Raw genomic sequence first — 24419 nt, forward strand, 5'->3', positions numbered from 1 at the left:
ACAATTCAGAACACACACGAAATTACCGAATTTCACAAAATTGAATCAACAATTCGCAAATAAATTTAAAGAGGCTCGGATCCCACACCTAGATCAATCAGAACACCTAGAAATCAATTAACGCACGTCGACGACCACAACACGAACCTGAAATTTTTGTCAACGAAAAGTGCAAATGAACTAGCAACAACCAAATAGGAAGAGGATAGCGCACAGACACCGACTTGACGACAAGGAAACTGAAGTTTTTTGATACCACAAAAAATCATTCTTTTTAAAAGAAAATAAAAAGAAAAACAAAGGAAAATAATGGCGAGGAATGGAGGAGAGGAGACCAACGTGAAAGAGAGGAGAAAGTGAAAAAAACTAGAAAAAAATTATAATAAAAATAAAAATAAATAATTAGTTCTTAAAACTTAAAACAAATTTAAAACTTTAATAAAAATAACTCCCCAATCACACATGAGGACTTGAACCCAAAACCCCAAGGTAAATTAACATACAACCAACCACCAGACCAACAAGCCCATTCTAACATTAAAATGTGAAAACTAACCCAATTACTCGACCTACTCATTGACCCTTACTTCAACCCTCAAATTTTTTAACCCTAAAATCTGGGGTGTTACATAGACAAATATAAAGTATGTTAATATCATGTTTAGGCCCGACCTAAACCTAACCTATGAGCATTTCTACTTGGAATAAGTTTAATAAAATCTAATTGAAATGAACTAAATGTTGCAATTGAATTCAATTATTTATTTCCCTTTATTTTCTTATCCCTTTCTTTTACAAAGCAGAAGAGATTGATTTTGATTTACTCTTTTTACCCTCACTTGGCTGCTGCTTCAACATGTTCTCCAATTCCTTAGCAATCCTTTCCATCGCTAGAGCTGGCAAACAAATTGATGCCACACTTCCAACTTCTGCTTTCTTATTCTTGGTAGGCATTAAAAAGCTTATAAACCCAACCGCTATCATTGGCCCTCCAAACACAGCCTTACCCCATCCGAAATCTATATCTTCCAATCCGGCCTTTGTGAAATCTGATACAATGTACGTACCGATAACATGCGGAAAATGGATTCGTTTACCTCGAGCCACCATTAAAGCTGCCACGGATTTCACATATTCCTCTATCACACTTGATTTCGCTTGTTTTATTAATTCCACTGCATACCCTAATGGTTTCTCACGGAGACTTTTAACTGTTGTTATTGCTGCTGGAAAGACAAACACATTCCCGTAATATCCCGATGGGAATGAGTGATTGAATTTAGAGCGTGCATTAACAACGCATAGCATGCGTACCTCTTCATCAGGGTCAAGATTTATAGCAAGGGTTCGACAACTCCATAAACAAGCCGTTATGAGTTCAAATGTGGTACAACGGCGAAGGTAGGGAGGTAGGAGGCTACGAAGAAGTGAAACTTCTGCAAAGCCAAAGGAAAAGAAATGTTGAATCGGATTGTCAAATGGAAAGATGGTAATGGGGGTGGTGACAGGGGCTTCCATTTCATCATACTCGCGGTGGGTAAATATGATTCGTGCCGGGTGTCGAGCATCTAAGAGATGTCTTTCCAAATGGGTGAGATCAGGTGAGTGGTTACGCCTCGTGCCATTTCACCCAGGGCAAAAAGGAATTGTGCTAGGCCAGCACCATCACTCATGACATGGTTGAGACGGAGAGCGAAGATGAAACCACTGCATTTCAACCGCGTTACCTACTAAGCAATAAACTAATCCTAGTTAATTAACTTCATAAAAGAAAATGTTAGGTTATTAACTAATATGAAAAAGGAAAAGGAATAAATGGTGACAGGCGAAACCACCACAGCCTAATTAATTGCATCCAATTAAATTTGTGTTGTCCGCCTAAGTTGGATAAATATCAAAATTATACATGAATTATGATTTAATTTGTAATTGTATGTATGAATTTTGATTTTGTACAATTTATACATGAAATTTTGTTTGATCCAATTCTTGTAAATTATGAACACAATTGTTGATATAACATCATTTTATATTTATATATTGCATACATAAGTAATTATATTTATCTAATATAAAAATAAATTGATGTATTTATTTTTTAAATGTGTATGATTAAATCAAAATTAAAGTTTCAAGTATACATTTGAGCCATAATTAGAGTTTCATGTGTATAATTAAACCAAATTAAAATTCATATATATAACTATACATTAAATCAAAGTTTATGTATAATTTTAAAATTTATACCATCTAATTTATTTAAAATTTCTTTTCATTTACTACATCCTTAGAGGACATGTGTAGAGTTTTAAAATTCCAATATAAATTTATCAAATAATTTTGGTTAAAAATGTTTGAAATTTATCAAATATGTAATTAATATAATATCTATTGGCTTAATTTTATAATATTTAATAAAATGAATAAATTAAAGTTGAAATCTCACCAATTACAAATAATTTCTTTTAAAAGAAAAAGCATTTAGCAAGTTAAATAAATTTTATATTGATTTAAGATTTCACTCACCTAATAAATTTTTATTTAATCAAATTTATTTGACTTTTATCTATCACATATATATGATCACCCGTTCAAAAGAATGCTTGATTATTCTTTTGGATTTTATTTTTGCAACTGCATATACATATATATATATATATATATATATATATATAAACTATATTTCAAGGGGTTGATTGAGTTGGTATCCTTTTATCAACTACGTAAAATTAGATTTTTTTTATATTTGCATATAAAATCTAGATGATGGGGTTGGAACTTAAAATATCACGACTTTTAATATTTTAATTTTATCATTTCAACAAAAACTTTATTTGTCTTTTATATAATTTTTCTATATTTTTTTTGTATAAATATATTTATTAGATAATTTTTACCTACATCGTGAGTGTGTCATAATGTAGTATGTATGTGTATATATATACACACTATCATTTAAGCATTTGATGAGTTGATGTAATGAGTAGGTCGAAACGGACTCAATTAAGAAAATTATAAAATATCTTTTCGTATTTAAAATAAGTTATAAAAACATGCATACGGAGAGACATAAATCCATACCAAATACATTAATAAAATATTTAATTTACCACTAAATCGAAATTTTATTTTAATTTTTATACATATTTTACTATACACACCTAATTATATAGGTTATTAAGTTTTCTTTTCTTATACAAGATATATTATGGCAAATCAAAATAAAGTATGCTGCTGGTACAAGTGCGAGATTAGATTTATTTGAAGACTTTAAATGTTTTTATATAAAGATTGTAGTTAGGTATAATATAGAACTAAAAATGTTTGAGATTTGAATATTAAAGTCACTTCTTAAAAGTGATTAGATAAATTAAACTAATCTCAAGTTTACTTCAACTTAAAATTAATGTCTTAGCACTACGTTTAATAAGAGTGTGAAAATATTGTAATCCACCTTGATCTCAGTACACTAATTAACACTAATCATTTATCTAATTGTGAAATTCCGTCCAAGATATTATATAAATTTTCCATTAAAAGATTAAATATCATATGACTTCTGTCACCCAAACTTTTGAGGGTAAGTTTTACAAATTTTTTATGTCAAGGGTAAAGTACAGTTTCATTTTGTTCACCTAGTTATTAATTTTTTATTTAATAATTTAATTTTTGAAATTAAATATTTTAGTTATTTTACTGTTAATTTATTAACGCAAGTATAACATAGGCTTTTTTTAATGCTCTAATGACAAATTTAGCGTTTCAATTTTATATATTCTATCAATTTCATCATAAATCTAGAACAAATCAAAAATTTAACCATGAATGTTTATAATTTTTTTTCATTTTAGATCTAATTCTAAAATTATAAAAATATTTAAAAAATTTAAGAAAATTTTAGATCTCATCAACCATGCCCGTTTTCTCATCAATCAAACACATGAAAAACTCATAAATTAAAGATATTTTTTATTCAATCTCTTTTAATTTATTCTCTCTTTTTTTCTTTTCCTATATTGTTTATCTCAAAACTTAGAAACCCAAAAAATGCAACAATAGAGATAAGATTGTTGAATTAAAAAAAAAGAAAAACTCTCACATACACATTGTCATATAGCATAATTAATTGGAACATTATTACCTGAATCAACAGCAATGCGCAATTCAGCATCCCTTCAGAACTAGGAATATTATAAAGGAGCTCATCGAAGCAAGGGAATGGATGGCGAAGTGGTTCACCAAACTGTTCAAGTGTAACATCAGTATCGGCTTTTATAAACATCACACCCTCACCGGTGCAATCCACTATAAGCTTACCATTAGCCCCTTCTCTTAATCTACCTGCAAATGGATAATAACACACTAGGGTTTGTGCAAGTGCCTCCCTAATAACCTCAGCTGGATCTTTTCCTTCCATGGAAGGTTCATATTGATAAAACTTGATTAGCGGAACTTGAAACCGCAAACTCGCTTGATCATCAATGTCCGATAACAGTTTTTGTTCACGTGGCATAGGCTTAGCAGGAGCAACAAGTTGTGGTTCACAACGTCAGACAATGAACTTAAGGGGAATGCTGCAAGGTGCTGCCATGACACAAGGATGTGAGATAATAGAAAAAGAATAGCAAGTATTTGGTCTTAATGAAGTGTTTGAAATGTTTTATATAGGAACCAAAGTGTAGAAATTTGAAGTTTATTTTAGGGTAAATTATACCAACTGTCACTCAACTTTGGGGTAGCTGACAAACCAGTCACTCAGGTTTCAATTCAGTCACTCAACTTTCAAAAAATAACAAAACAATCCTTTTAATCAGTTTCCATTACAGACGTAACGAAAAGTTGACATGTCATTTAACTGGCCACGTTGGCATCCTAGTTGTCGTTTAAATTATACCAATTGTCCCTTAACTTTGGGGTAGCTAACAAAACAGTCACTCAGATTTCAATTTAATCACTCAACTTTCAAAATTTTAATAAAGAAATAGAGTAAATTGAAGGAAAAAAACCAATTATGTCGTTGAATTCATGATTGACATGCTTGCCCGTATTGAGATGACTATCACCTCGTGATACGTGTCCAATCACCTTTTCTTCATCCTATCATTATAATTACAATAGTCAATTTTGAAGAAATTTATTTTACATAGTAAATAGGGGCGAAGTCAAAAAATATTTAGGGAATTAAAATTAAATTGTAATTTTTAATAGTTTATATCTTTATAGTTTTTAAAAAATTAAATTAAATTTTTATCATTTTTAGAAGGGACTAAAGTGTAGTTTTATATTTACTAATTTAAAATTTTTAAATTTTTAAAAGGTCTAAATGGATCATACATGTAAAATTTAATAACTAAAAAAAATTCGGAAACAAATGAAAGAAAGAGAGGACCAAATTTTTATGTGAATTTTATATATTTATGTACCATCTTGCGGTCTTCATGATTCACATTTCACATGCTACATTTATGAAAGTTTTGGCCACAAAATTTAAGTGGCTATTCTGCGACTTAAGGGTTATTTGGACTGTATTTAGAGCCATCCTTTGTCGTATTGAGATGATAACAGTGCACCCATAAATGGAATATAAAGAGTAAAATGTGATTCATTTATTTTCATGAAACGTTTTATGTAATTCAAATGTTAAATTAAGGTAATTTGATAAATTGAAAAATTTGTGTTAAGAAATTTATATTTAAAATGAAGTTGTAAATATATCTGGTATATTATTTGAAGTTAAATATATGAAATACAATTAGATTACTTGATAAATTTAAATTTAAATTATATTTTTTATTTTACATTTGTGTTTCCTTTTTTAAAGCATCCCGTCAGAACTAAGAACATTATAAACGAGCTCATCGAAGCAAGGGAATGGTGGGTGAAGTGTTCACCAAACTGTTCAAGTGTAACATCAGCATCAGCTTTTATAAACATCACACCCTCACCGGTGCAATCCATTATAAGCTTACCATTAGCCCCTTCTCTTAATCTACCTACAAATGGATAATAACACACTAGGGTTTGTGCAAGTGCCTCCCTAATAACCTCAGCTGGATCCTTTCCTTCCACGGAAGGTTCATATTGATAAAAGTTGATTAGCGGAACTTGAAACCGCAAACTCGCTTGATCATCAATGTCCGATAACAATTTTTGTTCATATGGCGTAGGCTTAGCAGAAGCAACAAATTGTGGTTCACAACGTCGGACAGTGTACTTAAGGGGAATGTTGGAAGGTGCTTCCATGACACAAGGATGTGAAATAATAGAAAAAGAATAGCAATTGTTTGGTCTTAATGAAGTGTTTGAAATGTTTTATATAGGAACCAAAGTGTACAAATTTGAAATTTATTTTACATCGCATAGGTAAATTGTAATGAAGAAAGAGATAAAATTGAACAAAAGAAACCCAATTTTAATGTAAAATTATTTTATCTATTTATTAACTTGTTGGATTCATGATTCACATGCTAAATTTAGTGGAACCTCGGCCACAAAATTTTAGTGGAAGGCTTTTGGACAGCATTCAGAGCCATACTTGTATTGAGATGGCCGTCATTTCATTAATACATTCATGAAAGGAATCCCCGTACGAAAGGTAAACTCGATTCATTTAATTCCATAACTCCACACGTTTTACATAATTAAAATGTTAAATTAATGTTTTCCTTAACTATCAAGCGAGCTAAATATTACCACAAATATAAAGTTTACTAAATATTTGGTCTAACTAATGACACAACATTTTTATATCATTATAATATAATGGTAAACTTGCAGATTTAATTTATTAAGCTCACATTTGGGATTTATCATGAGCTAGCGCATATACAAGACAGACTCACATGTTAACATGATTACATGAAATTTTCTTTAAAACACCTTTCTAACACACACATATATTTAAATAAAGTTGGAATGGATATTTTTTAAGAAAAGAAAATCGAACTCAACATTTTGGCCAGAATAATTAAGGGTATGTGTAACACCCTGATTTATTAAATCCTATTTTTTTTGAATTTTGATATAAGTAAGTATTTATTTTAGTGGTTAAGTGTTGTGGGTGTAGGTTGGAGGTCTTGGGTTCAAGTCCTACATTTGGAAATTCTATTATTTTTGTTCCTAGCTTTATTCTTAATTGCGGGATTTATATTTTCGATCAACTTATATCAAAATAAGCTTGTTGGTTTAGTGGTAAAGTGTTAGCTTATTCTATGGTCTTATATTTAAATCCTCAAGTGTGTGTTTGACAAGAATTTTTGCTTCGGTGTGTGTTGCTTGTGTAGTAGAAGTTGGCTGGAATTGATATTCTGTGGTAGTTGGATAAGGTTTAGTGAGTCAGATTCTGTGGGATTCAGTTGGTAGTAGGCAATTTCGAATTTTAATTTTTTTTCTTTTATTGTTAGTTCTCAAAAATTCTCTCTGTTTTTCTTTTTCACGTTCCTCTCTTTCTCTTTACCATTCTTTTTCTGACATCTTTCCTCCTCCTTGTGATTTTGTCCCTTTTTGGCTTCCCTTCTTTGATTCTTTTCCATTGTGTTGCGGTTGTGGGCATTGTGCATTCAGGTTCTTGATCCGTTCTAAGTAGGTAAGTTATTAGGTAGGTGTAGCTTTACTGTTTCATGATTGGTGATTATTAGGGAATTTTCATTATTCTTATAACGAAAGGATTTCTGTTGATGGTGTTCGTTTAATTCTTGTTTAGGGGAAGGTCAAGAAGCAATTGGTGCTCCTCTAGGGATTTAAGTGTTTGGTGATTACTGTTCGTTGGCAGTGAGTATATTTGAGCATTGTACGAATTTGAGAGGCAAAGTTCGTGGTTAATTTTTTTGTTTAAATTCATAAATCGTTTGCTAAAATAATTGTTGGGATACTATTTTTAGATTCTAGTTATCTTGTGGGAGCATTCGTATCAAAATCAAGCCAGGTGTGTAATGAGAAACTCGAAAAACGAAAATCAGTGAAAGCCAAAATTGGGGCTTGTCGATACTACACAGCCATGTGCCCGGCCGTGTGCAACACACGAGTGTGTGATAGGCTGTATGCGAGGCCGTGTGTGACAGGGGCTAGGCCATTTTGGGTCGTGTGGGTTACATGGGGTGTGTGGGTCATGTGCCTCGCCGTGTGGGCCCAAATTTTAGAACTTTTCCCTAGGGTTATACATGTTGTCTCAACCAATTGTGGGTTTTTTGTAGTGTCGGTATGTGTGGTATAAGCCTTAAAGCATGAAATCTGTCACTCTGTTAGATTGGAATTGACGTAAGTAATATCTACATTAGTATTGTGTAAAATGATATGTATGATTTGTTCTGCTATGTATGAGCATGTTTAGTATTCGTTATACAAGTATGCATATGTTATACGTTATTGTATCTTTTGTTCTATTTTATCTGATGCTCTGTTTGTATCTGGCTATGGGGTGAGTTATGTTTTATGAGGAGAAAGTATTCTTTGTAAGGCAATATATATCGCCAATTTACTAGCAGTAATGTTGTGACTATTCTGAAAAGTGTTGTATGAATACTATACGATGTGTAGGGCTGGTTAGGTGTTTTATACCCAATGTGGTGTGTTGGGATGGTCGGAGTTGGTGTATAGAGGATGGGGGTCGGATTATGCATATTTGTATTTGTATGATTATGTTATAATTCTGATTCTGCAAAAGATTTATGTCTGAATCTGTTCTAACATGAGACTGAATCTCAATTTCTGTTTACGTATGCGTTTCATACTGAGTTATCAAAACTCACTTTTTATTTGTCTATTTCATTCAAGTAACTCTCAAACTTAGGTGAGTCGGTGCAACGGAAGCTCGGATCTATTTACATAAATTTTGCTTAATTTTCTGGTTTTAAGAGTTTTTTAATTTTGGGACTCTCTGGACATTTAGGTTTAATTTCATATTTCAATTTTTAATTTGGAATATCTTGCATGACATGTGGTAAAACGATTTACGAAATTAACTATTTTCGAGAAAACAAACTCGGGTTTTCAAAACATAATGACTTAAGAACTTCTGCTGCAAATTATTTGTTTAAATTGAAAATGTAAACAATTGACGGTTTAATAGGTAAGCACATCAAGATGTCTTTAAATAAGTCAGATTCACAATATTTCATTGTAACATTCCTAGATTCAGCCATACCGCCTAGGCCAAGTTTGGGGTGTTATATTTAGTGGTATTAGAGCTAGATTGCAAAACCCGAGCTGTGAAAGTTTGGGTTCAAAATTTTATTTGTAAAAACTATTTTTTCGAGTAAAGTTTATTTTTGAAATCTGAAAAGTAATTATGTGGTACACTGAGTCTCAGGTGCCGGTCCTATAAGTACTTCTAACTTAGAAATACTTTAGTTAGAAAACTTTAAAATGACTAAAACTGCATTGAGTTACTTAAAGACTGAAATTTTTGAACTTTCTAAAACTACTTCTGATAATTATTTGAAGCATAAGATTCTGTTTATAAATACTGAAATTGATTCATAAAATTTTGTAATGTAGATAAAACTTTAAATACGATGAGTATTTGTGGAACACGTGGTCGTAGTACTCGTGGGCGCCGTAGAGGGACTCGAGCTTAGTTATCCTCGATGGGCAGTATGCCTAATTTGGATATGAGCGAGACATTGACTACACCTAAAGCTAAGACTAGGTCTCAAAGTTGCTTGGTTAGGGACGATGCATTGTCCCAAGCCATGCTTAGAGTGTTGGAGATGGTCGTTGGACCCTGTTTTGGTTCTGAGAGCCCTGGGTCAGTAACTGAACGACTTTGGTCTAATGGTACTGAGTTGTTTAAGGGCGTCACTAGAGTCGCCACGACTATGGCTGAATACTGGTTGAAAGCCACTGAGAGGATAACGAATAATATTGATTGCACCCATGAGTAGAAATTGAAAGGTGTAGTATCTTTGCTTTGGGATGAGGCATATCAGTGGTGGTTAACGGTTGACGGGGGTACTCAGCCAGATCAGATTAATTGGGAATATTTTAAGGCTGCCTTCAGAAGAAATATATGGGGCGAGTTATGTTGATGCTCGTAGACGTGAATTCATGAACCTCACTCAAGGGGATAGGACTGTGGCTGAGTATGAGGTCGAATTTCTTAGATTGTGTCAATATGCTCGTTGGATGGTGGCAGCTGAGTATAAGAAATGTGTCTATTTTGAGGATGGTCTAAAAGATAATCTGAGAGTCCTGATTGCTCTGTAGAGGGAGCGGAAGTTTACCGTTTTGGTAGACAATGATAAGATCGTCGAAGAGGTTAAGTGTGTTGAGCGCCAGAATACAGACTAAGAGAAAGGTAAGAATGAGAGGGATTCGAAGCCCTCTAGTTCTGTTCAAAGGCCTAAGAAATGGGCCAGATCTGATGGGCCTTCTAGAGTTAGAGTTCTAGTTGCTCCTACTGTCCGTGCAGTGGTTATGGAAGATGCCATCTGGGCGAGTGTTGGAGGAGGTTAGGAGTGTGTTTGCGATGTGGTTCAATGAAGCACAGTATTAAATATTGCCCATAGTATTCCGATGAAAGACAAGCTCCAGCTTGTTCAGCCTTAGGGAGTAGTTTAGCAGCCACTTTATCGAGAAATCCATTCTCCATGACAAGCTTTTCTATTTAGCAATCAAATGTGACTCAACACCTTCTTTCTTTGATGAAAATGTAATGCAATCAAAACAAAAGAAAGCATGTTAGTACAGGAGAAATAAACAAAATAGAGTATCTATTCGGGTGACCACTAGGGGTTCGGAGTGGCTCTACCTAGGGTGGGCTCTTAAGGCTTGCTATATAGGGTTTGGTTCTAAATAAAGGGTACCTGAACCAACAGATTCCTCAATCTTCACTCATTATAAGCTCATATGGATCGAGTTCAATTCAGGGGAATACATTTCCCTATGGCCATGTAGAGATCAAAATCTCAAGAATACATAGGTACGGATGTATCCCAGAAACAATCCACTAGCCCATGCGGAGGTGAATACCTCACGAAGGCATAGTTTCTCACTCCCACTTAAAAGGTGTAACCACAACGGTCATGCACTGTAATGCAAGGGTATTCTACGAGACTCAAACCATAGCAACCAAAAGGATCACAAGCAAATGAAACAAAAGAATCATGATTTTTCAAATCAAATTTTCAATTTTCGATAAAAGGACAGAAAATAATCAATTTTACGGCTTGACTCTCTTAGTGGCCCTTAGTAGAGTCGCCAAGCTGTCGAAACCATTTATTTATTTATTTAAAAAACAGAGATCGACTTAAAAACAAAAATAGAGTCGCCACCAATTGTAGCACCCCAAACCCAGCCCAGACATTATGGCCGGATCTGACATGCTACATCGAAGCATTCAAAACATTTATGATCCAGAAAGAAAACTTACTGAGTGTTTTAAAAGATGATTTCATTATAGGTTAAAGTGAATGGAAGCTGTGCACCAGGTAGGAAACCAGGAAAGAGGAGGTGAGTCCATCGGACTGCTTAAGTACCAAACTCCTTTCGGATCCAATCCTAGACATGCAAACCGCCATTGCCATACCTTAACGTCATGTATATTTCTAGGAAACTGATTTGATTAAGTCATTTTTAGGAAAAGTGATTAATTTTGGAAAATACTTTCATTGCGGAAGCTTTACTTGTTGTCGTGTTATTTTGAAATCAACTGTTGTTTTTGAAAACGCGCCCTAAAGCTATCCAATTTCAACAGTTAAAATAAGGATTACCTATCTTAGTAATACATATTAAAACCATCAAAAATAATTAAGCGGCCTTATTACATTTAAAAACCCAAAACTTCAAACGTAAATAAAAGGATGTCCAATTCACCAGAAGAAAATCAAACTTTCAGAACGGGTGGCCACTCCGAATTCCCTCATAGCTCCAAGCCCACTATGGTTGGGGATTTCCTGCATGGATGAAAATTAAAGGGGTGAGTTTGGGGAAACTCAGTGTGTAAATTAACCCAACCATAGCCTATATCAGCTCAAACCACAGAAATAGAATAAGTTGGCCTTAGCCGAGCAATGAATTGAGAATAAAGCCCATAGGCCCATAGCGTAACGTAAGATATTACATGTTTATGCGAAACCCAACCATATCCAACCGTATACACCCTATACCAACCTTACACCGTGTGGGAGACAACTAGACCCACCCAACCGCTACACACCATAGAATTTGCAGCATGGCTGCAGAATGAATAATGTGACAGAGTCACAGATCTGATAATCGTGGCGAGCCACCGAATCAGATATATGTGGCGAGCCACCGGATCGATATTTGTGGCGAGCCACCAGATCGAATATTTGTGGCATAGCCACCGTAACGCTTCCTCCATAATATAACCCATGTCCCCATGCAGCAGATATATAATCATGGCATACACCATACGTAATCGATCGTCATGCTTTTGGTCAAAATTAACCCTAGGGGTATAACGGTAATTTTGCACCTAGGGTATAATGTAATTTTCCATACATAGGGTATTATAGTAATTTAGCTACTTTTAGGGTTTTCATGCATATCCTTACTATTTACGTACTATCGAACACTTATCAGCATACTTCTTGAATTGGGCCGTTGGCCCATGAACCCGATCTTTGGCCCATTAAGCCCAAATTATCAAAATATCTGAAATCGCGCATCTGCAGTTTATTACTTTAGATTACCAAATATCCAAACCCAACTATCTTACAAGCATTCGCACATAAATTCCCAAAATACCGACTTTTCGGCATTTGCTTTTCGCTTTTGCCAATCTAGTCTATGAGAGGTGTCGATTACACATTGCTTTGCGACGATATGTCGATTTGAGATCCACACACGAACCGCCTACAATTGGATTACTAACACGTTAATCTAACTATTCAAATACGAACTATGTATTAACCCCTTACAATATTCGGCCAACCACACCTACAGATCATAGTAAGCTTATAAGAAATCAATAAGCAACTCATTAACAAATTTTTGTCAATGTTTGCCACATAATCATAATTTCACTGCAAGCTGTCTTCCTGAGCAACAGTCACTAAATCATTTATAACTGGAGCTACGAAACTCCAAATCAAGTGCCATTAATTTTCCCTGAAAATAGACTCATATATCTTATATCCATAAAATTTTCAGAATTTTTGGTTTGGCCAATCAATACCAGATTTTTCTCAAAGTTTCGCATGTTTCACTGTTTGACTAATCTGACCACTCTTCATTACGAATCAAATTTCTCATTGTACAGAATTCAAAATATGTTCTTGTTTATTCCATTTGAAACTAGACTCATTAAGCTTTAATTACATAATTTATGCAGCTTCTAACTCATCTCCTACAATTTATGGTGATTTTCCAAAGTCACGTTACTTCTGCTGTCCCAAGCAGATTTATTACCAAATCACTCTTTCACACATACCTTGCATGCATGTTATTTAAACATGTATATCACCAATCAATCATCACATATCTATGATTTTACTTAAGAATAATCTCCATTTCATCATTTTAAAGCACAACATGTTAGCTGATTTTTCCCTTTAACATCTAAGGCACATGCATGCTCATTTGTTTGGCTCAACTTCACCTATCTTCCATTTTTTTCATCAAAAGAACATGAAACAACAACCATTTCCTTCATTTTAATTCATGACTAAATTCTCACAACACAACTAAAAATCAAAATATACTTCAAGAGTTAAGGTAGAATCAAGAAGAACTCATGAACCTCAAAATAGAAGCAAGGTACCAAGAACTTACCTTCAATTTTCCTCCTCCTAATGACCGAATACTCAAGAGCTTTCTCCTCTCCTTTCTCTTCTCTAACTTTCAGCTATGATGAACAAAGATGGACAAAACTTTGTTCTTTTCACCCATTTTTCTTTTAATAAAACTTTATATTTCATCCATTTAATTCTTTAATACAAAAGACATGAAATTCTTATCATGAAACATTTACCTAACCCATTATCATGAAACATTTACCTAACCTATTATCAATTTGTATCAATTTGTACCATAAATTATGGATATCAAGTGCACATTTTGTCTACAACAACATGATGGCTGGCCACTTCATGTAAAATGGGAGGTTTGTCATGCAAATCCTCCTATTTTGCACTCCTATTTATTTGGCCACTTCAATTTAGCCTATAGCATTTTCAAACATTTTCACATAGGTTTTATTTCATAATTTCACCCTCTTTTTCTTATGGAACAAAAATTAACTAAAATTGCCGGGTTCTATCTTAAGCTTGGGCCTTCTAGAGGCCTACAAACATAATTAAACCTATGCCAACATTCATAGGATTCCCGAAAATTGGGGCGTTACAACACTACCCTCCTTAAAGAAATTTCATCCTCGAAATTTACCTAATCCAAACAGATGAGGGTATTGCTGTTGCATCGTCTTTTCTGGCTCCCAAACTCAGAAGTTTCCCCTTCCTTAACTTGTTGAAAACGAGCGACCAAAGACTCATCGTTCAACTATTTTTCCTTAATCTGATCCACCAGAGTTGGCCTCACTTGCAACTCACCAAGCAGACTTCCATCATCATACAAACTCGACGAGTAAACATTGCTCTCGGATCGATCTGACTCTACGACTTAGAGCATCGGCTACCACATTAGCCTTGCTTGGGTGATACTCGATCGAGCAGTCATAATCCTTAAGCAACTCAATCCATCTCCTTTGCCTAAGGTTCAGCTCCTTACGAGTCAACAAATACTTAAGACTCTTATGGTCAGTGTATATAATACACCTTTCTCCTTACAAGTAATGTCTCCAAATCTTAAGTGCAAATATCACTGCTGCCAACTCTAAATCATGAGTCAAATAGTTTCCCTCATGAGACTTAAGCTATCGTGATGCATATGCAACCACCTTACCCTCTTGCATTAACACGCAGCCCAAACCCACGTGTGATGCGTCATTGTACACAGTAAAATCATTCCCAGACTCCGGCTGAATTAACACAAGTGCTTCAGTCAGAACTTTCTTCAACTTCTCAAAAGCTTTTTGCTGTTTCTTAGTCCATACAAACGGTACTCCTTTCCTTATGTGTTTTGTCAGAAGTGCTGCCACCACAGAAAAACCTTCCACAAACCTTCTGTAGTATCATGCTAGTCCTAGAAAACTTCGTATTTCTGACACTGACATAGGCAGCTTCCACTCCAAAATCACTTCAATTTTCCGAGGGTCCACCTTAATCCCCTCAACAGAGACCACATGTCCTAAGAAGGTTACCTCCCTCAACCAAAATTCACACTTGCTGAACTTCGCAAAGAGTTCCTTCTCCTTTAATACTTACAGCACTATACGGAGATGCTCATTATGTTTCGTTTTAGTTTCAGAATATACCAGGATATCGTCAATAAAGACGACTACAAACTGATCCAAAAATGATTGGAACACACGATTCATCAGATCCATAAATGCTGCAGGAGCGTTCGTTAGTCCAAATGGCATAACCAGAAACTCGTAATGACCATACCGAGTCCTGAATGTCGTCTTTTGGATATTTGCCTCCTTGACCCTTAACTGATGATATCCAGATCGAAGGTCGATCTTGGAAAATACAAAAGCTCCTCTAAGCTGGTCGAATAGATTGTCAATCCTTGGAAGTGGATACTTATTCTTAATCGTCAGTTTGTTCAACTGGCGATAATCAATGCACATCTGCATCGTACCATCCTTCTTTTTCATGAATAGCACTGGTGCTCCCCATAGAGACACGCTTGGCCTAATAAAGCCCCTATCCAACAACTCTTGAATTTGAGCATTTAACTCTACTAACTCCTTTGGTGCCATCCTATACGGTGCGATAGACACAAGTGCTATTCCAGGCAACAAGTCTATTCCAAACTCAACTTCTCGATTTGGAGACAATCCTGGAAGCTCCTCCGGAAAAAAAACATCTTGGAATTCCTTTACGGTCCTAACCTTATCCACTGTCAGTCCCTCCTCTTCTGACTGACTTACAAATACCAAATAGACCTCACAACCTTTCCGAATCCACTTTTCGGCTCTTAATGCCAACACCATATTGGACAAATAATCCCTTCGCTCACCTATCACCATAACCTCCTCATCCTTTGTGGTCCTTAACACTATTCGTTTAGCAGCACAATCCAGTCGCTTATGCTTAACAAGCCGTCCATTCCCAAAATGAGATCAAACTCTCGAATGGTAACTCCATCGATCTCCAAGGAAAATCTTACCTTGAGTTTCTAAGGGTACATTCCTATACATTTTGTCTACCCTAACCGAAAGTGACCCAAGGACTTAGTACAGATACCCCACTCACAATCTCCTCGAGCAGTCCAAGTCGTCCATAATCCGCTTTGTGGCCTCCAACCAATATTTCGCCACATTCGGGCTATACCGAACACGCCTTAAAGATCTCCGCTCCGTTAGCTCAAGTCGTTCGAAATAGATCCCCGAACTCCATTGCCCGTACTTGCCCCGGTAACCCTTTCCAGAACACGAAGCATTGCCTGTGACAGGGCATCATCCTCGGCACCGCGATCATGAGACTCTACCTCTATTGCCAGTGGTACCAGTGCGTCCACGCCGGCATATGTCTCGAAGACGAAGATCTCGCTCGAGCACTTCCTCGGCCCCATCCACGGCCTCTTGTACTCATATTGTATTATCTTGATTACGAATTTTTATGCATCAATTAATATTCCGGTGTTTATTACGGATGTTTTATGAATCGACGAAGAGTTCGAGTTTGTTTTCGCAGAATCAAGTCTAGCTACGGTTTCAATCTCTTATCGATTTTCCTATGGTTTCGGTATCATCCTATCTAGAGTGTCCTAGTAGGGTTTGATGCAGACAGATAATTCAGGAAAATATTCAGAAAAATTCAGAATACTTACAGACTTGAGCCGGAGATTCGGAATGCCACCTTCTAAAGACGTAAATCTTGAAAATCAAGTTTTTCGCATTCTTTATAAAATTCTCGCTTTCAAAAATCTTTGTTTTTGTAAACCCATTCCACAGCCGAGTTGTTGTAACCTAGGCTCTGATACCACTAAATGTAGCACCCCAAACCCGGCCCAGAAGTTATGGCCAGATCCGGCATGCCACATCAAAAACGTTAAAAAAATTTTCCATTCTAAGTCTAGAAAATCGTACTTGATGTTCAAAAGATTAATTCATTAAGGGTTAAAGTGAATGGAAGCTGTGCACCAGGTAGGAAACCAGGAAAGAGGAGGTGAGTCCATCGGACTGCTTAAGTACCAAACTCCCTTCGGATCCAATCCTAGACATGCAAACCGCCATTGCCATACCTTAACGTCATGTATATTTCTAGGAAACCGATTTGATTAAGTCATTTTTAGGAAAAGTGATTAATTTTGGAAAATACTTTCATTGCGGAAGCTTTACTTGTTGTCGTGTTATTTTGAAATCAACTGTTGTTTTTGAAAACGCGCCCTAAAGCTATCCAATTTCAACAGTTAAAATAAGGATTACCTATCTTAGTAATACATATTAAAACCATCAAAAATAATTAAGCGGCCTTATTACATTTAAAAACCCAAAACTTCAAACGTAAATAAAAGGATGTCCAGTTCACCGAAGAAAATCAAACTTTCGAACGGTGGCCACTCGAATTCCCTCACAGCCCAAGCCCACTATGGTTGGGGATTTCTGCATGGATGAAAATAAAAGGGGTGAGTTTGGGAAACTCGATGTGTAAATTAACCCAACCATAGCCTATATCACTCAAACCACGAAATAGAATAAGTTGGCCTTAGCCTGCAATGTAATTGAATAAAGCCCATAGGCCCATAGCAGAACAAAACAGATATTACATGTTTATGCAGAAACCCAACCATATCCAACCGTATACACCCCTATACCAACCTTACACCGTGTGGGGAGACAACTCGACCCACCCAACCGCTACACACCACAGAATTTGCAGCATGGCTGCCAGAACAAATAATGTGACAGAGTCACCAGATCTAGATAATCGTGGCGAGCCACCGAAGCAGATATATGTGGCAGAGCCACCAGATCAGATATTTGTGGCAGAGCCACCAGATCAGATATTTGTGACATAGCCACCAGAACGCTTCCTCTATAATATAACCCATGTCCCCATGCAACAGATATATAATCATGGCATACACCATACAGAATCAGATCGTCATGCTTTTCAGTCAAAATTAACCCTAGGGGTATAACGGTAATTTTGCACCTAGGGGTATAACAGTAATTTTCCATACATAGGGGTATTATAGTAATTTAGCTACTTTTAGGGTTTTCATGCATATCCTTACTATTTACGTACTATCGAACACTTACGCAAGATACTTATCGAATTGGGCCCGTTGGCCCATGAACCCGATCTTTGGCCCATTAAGCCCAAATTATCAAAATATACGAAATCGCGCGTACTGCAGTTTATTACCTTAGATTACCAAATATCCAAACCCAACTATCTTACAAGCATTCGCACACTCGCAAATTCCCAAAATACCAACTTTTCGGCATTTCGGCTTTTCGACTTTTGCCAATCTAGTCTATGAGAGGGTGTCAGTTACACACCTGTTTGCGACGATATGCTGACGAGATCCACACACGAACCGCCTACAATTGGATTACTAACACGTTAATCTAACTATTCAAATACGAACTATGTATTAACCCCTTACAATATTCGGCCAACCACACCTACAGATCATAGTAAGCTTATAAGAAATCAATAAGCAACTCATTAACAAATTTTTGTCAATGTTTGCCACATAATCATAATTTCACTGCAAGCTGTCTTCCTGAGCATTAGTCACTAAATCATTTATAACTGGAGCTACGAAACTCCAAATCAAGTGCCGTTAATTTTCCCTGAAAATAGACTCATATATCTTATATCCATAAAATTTTCAGAATTTTTGGTTTGGCCAATCAATACCAGATTTTTCTCAAAGTTTCGCATGTTTCACTGTTTGACTAATCTGACCACTCTTCATTACGAATCAAATTTCTCATTGTACAGAATTCAAAATATGTTCTTGTTTATTCCATTTGAAACTAGACTCATTAAGCTTTAATTACATAATTTATGCAGCTTCTAACTCATCTCCTACAATTTATGGTGATTTTCCAAAGTCACGTTACTTCTGCTGTCCCAAGCAGATTTATTACCAAATCACTCTTTCACACATACCTTGCATGCATGTTATTTAAACATGTATATCACCAATCAATCATCACATATCTATGATTTTACTTAAGAATAATCTCCATTTCATCATTTTAAAGCACAACATGTTAGCTGATTTTTCCCTTTAACATCTAAGGCACATGCATGCTCATTTGTTTGGCTCAACTTCACCTATCTTCCATTTTTTTCATCAAAAGAACATGAAACAACAACCATTTCCTTCATTTTAATTCATGACTAAATTCTCACAACACAACTAAAAATCAAAATATACTTCAAGAGTTAAGGTAGAATCAAGAAGAACTGATGAACCTCAAAATAGAAGCAAGGTACGAAGAACTTACCTTCAATTTTCCTCCTCCTAATGACCGAATACTCAAGAGCTTTCTCCTCTCCTTTCTCTTCTCTAACTTTCAGCTATGATGAACAAAGATGGACAAAACTTTGTTCTTTTCACCCATTTTTCTTTTAATAAAACTTTATATTTCATCCATTTAATTCTTTAATACAAAAGACATGAAATTCTTATCATGAAACATTTACCTAACCCATTATCATGAAACATTTACCTAACCTATTATAAATTTGTATCAATTTGTACCATAAATTATGGATATCAAGTGCACATTTTGTCTACAACAACATGATGGCTGGCCACTTCATTTAAAATGGGAGGTTTGTCATGCAAATCCTCCTATTTTGCACTCCTATTTATTTGGCCACTTCAATTTAGCCTATAGCATTTTCAAACATTTTCACATAGGTTTTATTTCATAATTTCACCCCCTTTTTCTTATGGAACAAAAATTAACTAAAATTGCCGGGTTCTATCTTAAGCTTGGGCCTTCTAGAGGCCCACTAACATAATTAAACCTATGCCAACATTCACAGGATTCCCGAAAATTGGGGCGTTACACCAATCCTTTTTGTTTAGGTGTGATCGGGTCACCTTGTGATCGATCATTTTAATAAAGCATTTGGATTTATTAAAACAATGGTTTCGGTCTACGAATTTCTAGAAAATGAGTTTGGGAGTCGGTTACTCACGAGGAAGGATTAGCACCCTCGTAGCACCCAAAATTGGTACCTTATTGATTAATTAATGTCCTAATGTTGAAAATTTGAAAAGATTTTAAAATACAACTCCTTTAAAAATGCTTGGATAACTCAAGTTGGATATTAAGATTCTCTTGTGCTGAAGGAATAAAATATCATACCCAGCACGTTAGGATACAATATTCCAAACCCTCGATACCAAGATCATGATTTTCAAAATACATGTATTGAAATTTTAGAAGGATATTTGGTTATTTGGGTCAACAAAAAAATCAAAACCCAGCACGTTAGGGCACGATTTCTCGAATTTTCAAACACGAAATATTGTCTTGTTTTAAGAAGCTTTCAAATAAGCGATTATAAGACCTACTCAAAACATACTTGTTTGGTTTACTTAAGGATAAAAGACAATCGGTATTGGGCAAAAGTTGAAATTATAATCACGATGCGATGACAAGAAATAAAACAATAATTGCAAGCACGACATTATAATACATGGCAATAATACTATACAAATGAATCATAATCATATGAAAATAAAGTACATACAATGGCAACACATCATACATTATACAAATTCTAATATTAATACTCAAGGTCAATGAATTACAAGACAATTTTAAAAGAAGTACCAAGTAAATTAACACAAATAAAATGTAACAAGTTTTAAAATAAATAAGAATGAATAATAAGAAAGAAGGAATTTTGAAATCATCAATATACAAACAACAAATTACATGTAAAAATTTTAAAAAAAGGTAATATATGTGAAAGTTTAAAATAGATATAAATAAGGAATAGAAATAAAAATAAAATAATATGTTAAATAGTAATATATGAAGGAATTTTGAAATAAATATTAAGTAAGAAGAAAATCAAAATACATAATATACACACTAATATAAATCTATCTAAATAAATAATATACATGAATTAAAAAAAACTTATTATGAATATATATATAGATAATAAGATAAAAATATTTGAAATAAACAAAAATACTTAAAAGAGATAAACTATATATAGATTTAAAAGAAAATATATAAACATAAATTGATTTAAAAGAAAATATATACGTAAAATAATACATAATCAACATAATAATGTATAAAATTATTTTAAATAAATATAAAACAAATTTTAAAGCAAAGAGATATATATAAAATAAAAAAATTATATAATAGAACAATTTAAAAAAACAATTATACAAATGAAAGAAATAACAAATTAAAACAATATTGAATCAATAAAATAGTTTTAAAATTATGTTAAGATAATTTAAAACAAATAATAATTTTTAAAAATAAAATAATTACAAAAATAAAAACATAAACTAAAAACTTGATTGAAATAAAAATAAAAATCAAAAGGACAATCTGCAAACAAATAAAATTACTAAAACAAAGGGAAAGACTAAAATGAAATGCACACCAATGATCAGGGATTTAAAATACAAATATTTCAAGTCTTGAAACACGACGTTTAAATAAGGGCTAAGTTGAAATAGCGCACAAGTTTTAGGGGAGATTTAAAAACAAATAGAATGTAGTCTGGGTTTAATTAAAGGTCAGCGCAGATGGGGAGGGACTCATCGTGCAAATAGCCCTTCCAAGACCAAAACACGCGGATCCTAGCTATGTCTGGGTCGGGTCATCAGGTTACATGCCAAACGACATCGTTTTGGCCATTGGAAATCAGATTCAAAACGGTGTCATATGGACTAGTTATAAAGTCAAAATTTCTTTTGAAAAAAATCATTTATGCTAAGTTTTTTTTTTTAAAAAAAGAGGAATATCCTCTGTTTTTCTCTCGCCCTAGAACTACGGCCTTGGGGAACCGCCGAGTTTAGGTCATCGGACGCTGTCGTTAGAGGTGAAGCCTTTGGCCTTCGAAAGAAGAGTGAGGAAGAAAAAAAGGTCAATTTCTCTGAAAACTGTAGCATCTTCGACCCCCGAATCGAACCCTAAGGGGGTTCTGGTCTTGGCGCCGAAGAGAAAGATCGACGGAGGAAGACGAAACGCCTTCGGTGAGTGCGTACCCCCTCCTCCTCTTATTATTTTTCAATGTATTCAAATTTTTTTTGCTTTCAAATTTAGAAGGAAATAGTATAAAAGTGAAAGAAAATCACCTTTCAAAACTATTTGATTTTTCTTTTCTGTGTATTTTGAATGTATGCATTCGTAATACTTTTACTGTATACAATCGGCCTCCCTTTTATAGCAAAATAGAAATTAAAATGAATGCAAATTTTCCTTATTTTCTTTTATGCTATTGCTCTCCTGTATTCTGTTACCTTTTCTTCTCGCAGGTTTGGCTGACGTGAAAGTGTACGGAGGCTGTACGAGGGTAGTACATGGGGTGTACGGAGGCTGCTTAGTGGCTACTACGGCTCCTAGCAACAAGGGAAACCCTAGGGCTTCCGTTTCTAAAACATTTTAGGCCATTGGGCTTGTTTCCGCTATTGGGCCACTGTAATTTGGTCTGTTTAGGGGTTTTGGGTGTAATGGAGTTTTGGGTTTTAATTTGGGCTGGTAAAGGCTGTAAATGGACTATTTTGGACTGTTTTAATTTTGTGGCTTTTGTTAATTATTTTCTTTTATTGTTTCTGATGGGCCTGGGCAAATTAGGTTGCTTACACGCATCATTCGGTACATAAACCCGACCACGGAAACAAAGTACCCTATCACTATTCAGTCTAAAATCCGAAGTGTTGCCACTCTAAACTTGACGGAATCATAACCTTAGAGGCTTATCCCTCAACTGCTTATCTTGAATCTGCTCAATCCAAGTCGGCTTAACTTGCAACTCAGCCAACAGACTCCCATCATCAAACAAACTAAGGCAAGCAAACATCACCCTCAAATTGGACATTACTCTTTGGCTTAGAGCGTCGGCCCAATGTGGTACTCGATGGTGCAATAATAATCTTTGAGCAGTTCAATCCATCGATGTTGTCTAAGATTCAACTCCATCTAAGTAAAGAGATACTTGAGGCTTTTGTGCCTCCAAATTTTTAGTGCAAAGATTACAGCAGCCAACTCAAGGTCATGCGTCGGATAATTCCCTTCATGCGTCTTAAGCTAACGGGACACATAAGCTACAACCTTACCATTCTACATCAGAATGCAACCCAATCCAACATGCGTCGCATTACTGTATATTACAAACTATTTTTCAGATTCAGGCTATATCAGAACAAGAGCCTGGGTTAGAACAGATTTGAGCTTCTCAAAGCTCGATTGCTGTGCATCAGCCCAAACAAACGGCACACCCTTACGCAGAAGCTTAGTCAAAGACGCAGCAATCAAAGAAAACCCCTCAACAAAATGCCGATAGTATCTCGCCAAACCCAGAAAGCTACATATCTTAGATATACTCTTGGGATATTTTCAATCCAACACAGCCTTAATCTTCCTAAGATCGACTCTGATCCCCTCAGCAAAAACTACGTGCCCCAGAAAAGTCACTTCACGAAGGTAGAACTCACACTTGCTTAGCTTAGCGTAAAGTTGCTTCTCACACAAAATCTGAAGCACTACTCTAAGATGCTCATTGTCGAAACCATTTTTTTATATTTTAAAAAAAACGGGGATCGACTTTTAAAATAAAGTGTGGAGTCGCCACCAATCTTTTTGTTTAGGTGTGATTGGATCACCTAATAAAACATTTTATTCCATTTAAATCAATTTTGGTCTACGCAAATTTAAAAATGGGTTCGGGAGCCAGTTATGTATGAGGAAGGGTTAGCACCCTCGCTTCGCCCAAAAATTGGTACCAGATTGATTAAGTGTTGTCTTTATGTCCAAGATTTTAGGAAAAAATTTTGAAAATATGGTTCCTTTTAAAACATTTAAGTGGTTCAAGTTGGTTGTCAAAATTCTCTCATTTCAAAGGTATATAACATCACATCTAGCACGATTGGACACGATTCTTCATGCTTTTGAAAACACGATTGATTTTTGACCCCGTGAGCTTATACGTTAAAAAATTACAAAAGGATGTCCAATTATTTAGTCCAACGAAGAATCGAAACCTAGCACGGTAGGGCACGATTCTTCAAATTTCCAAATATTGAACATTGCCTTATTTGAAAATTTTTAAGTAAACCATTGTAAACTAGCTCAAAACGCCTTAATTTTACTTGTAATAGAATAGAATAATTGATTTTTAAAAAAAAATGGAAATCACAAAGCAACATTTGTAAACAACAAA

General features: G+C 34.9%; 1 long non-coding RNA gene and 2 pseudogenes across 1 annotated transcript; all 3 read right to left on the reverse strand.

Moving 5' to 3' along the window:
- Positions 1-659: 659 nt before the first annotated feature.
- Positions 660-4591, reverse strand: LOC108463470 (benzyl alcohol O-benzoyltransferase-like; annotated as a pseudogene).
- Positions 4592-5815: 1224 nt separating this feature from the next.
- Positions 5816-6272, reverse strand: LOC108462124 (13-hydroxylupanine O-tigloyltransferase-like; annotated as a pseudogene).
- Positions 6273-11650: 5378 nt separating this feature from the next.
- On the reverse strand, positions 11651-19646 carry LOC128286393 (uncharacterized). Its single transcript, XR_008276934.1, has 3 exons — positions 19496-19646; positions 18536-18577; positions 11651-11891 (listed from the first exon to the last, which is right to left on the reverse strand). It is a non-coding gene; the product is annotated as an uncharacterized LOC128286393 (long non-coding RNA).
- Between the last annotated feature and the right edge of the window lie 4773 nt (positions 19647-24419).

The sequence above is a fragment of the Gossypium arboreum genome, chromosome 13 (genome assembly GCF_025698485.1).
Source record: "Gossypium arboreum isolate Shixiya-1 chromosome 13, ASM2569848v2, whole genome shotgun sequence".
Lineage (NCBI taxonomy): Eukaryota > Viridiplantae > Streptophyta > Magnoliopsida > Malvales > Malvaceae > Gossypium > Gossypium arboreum.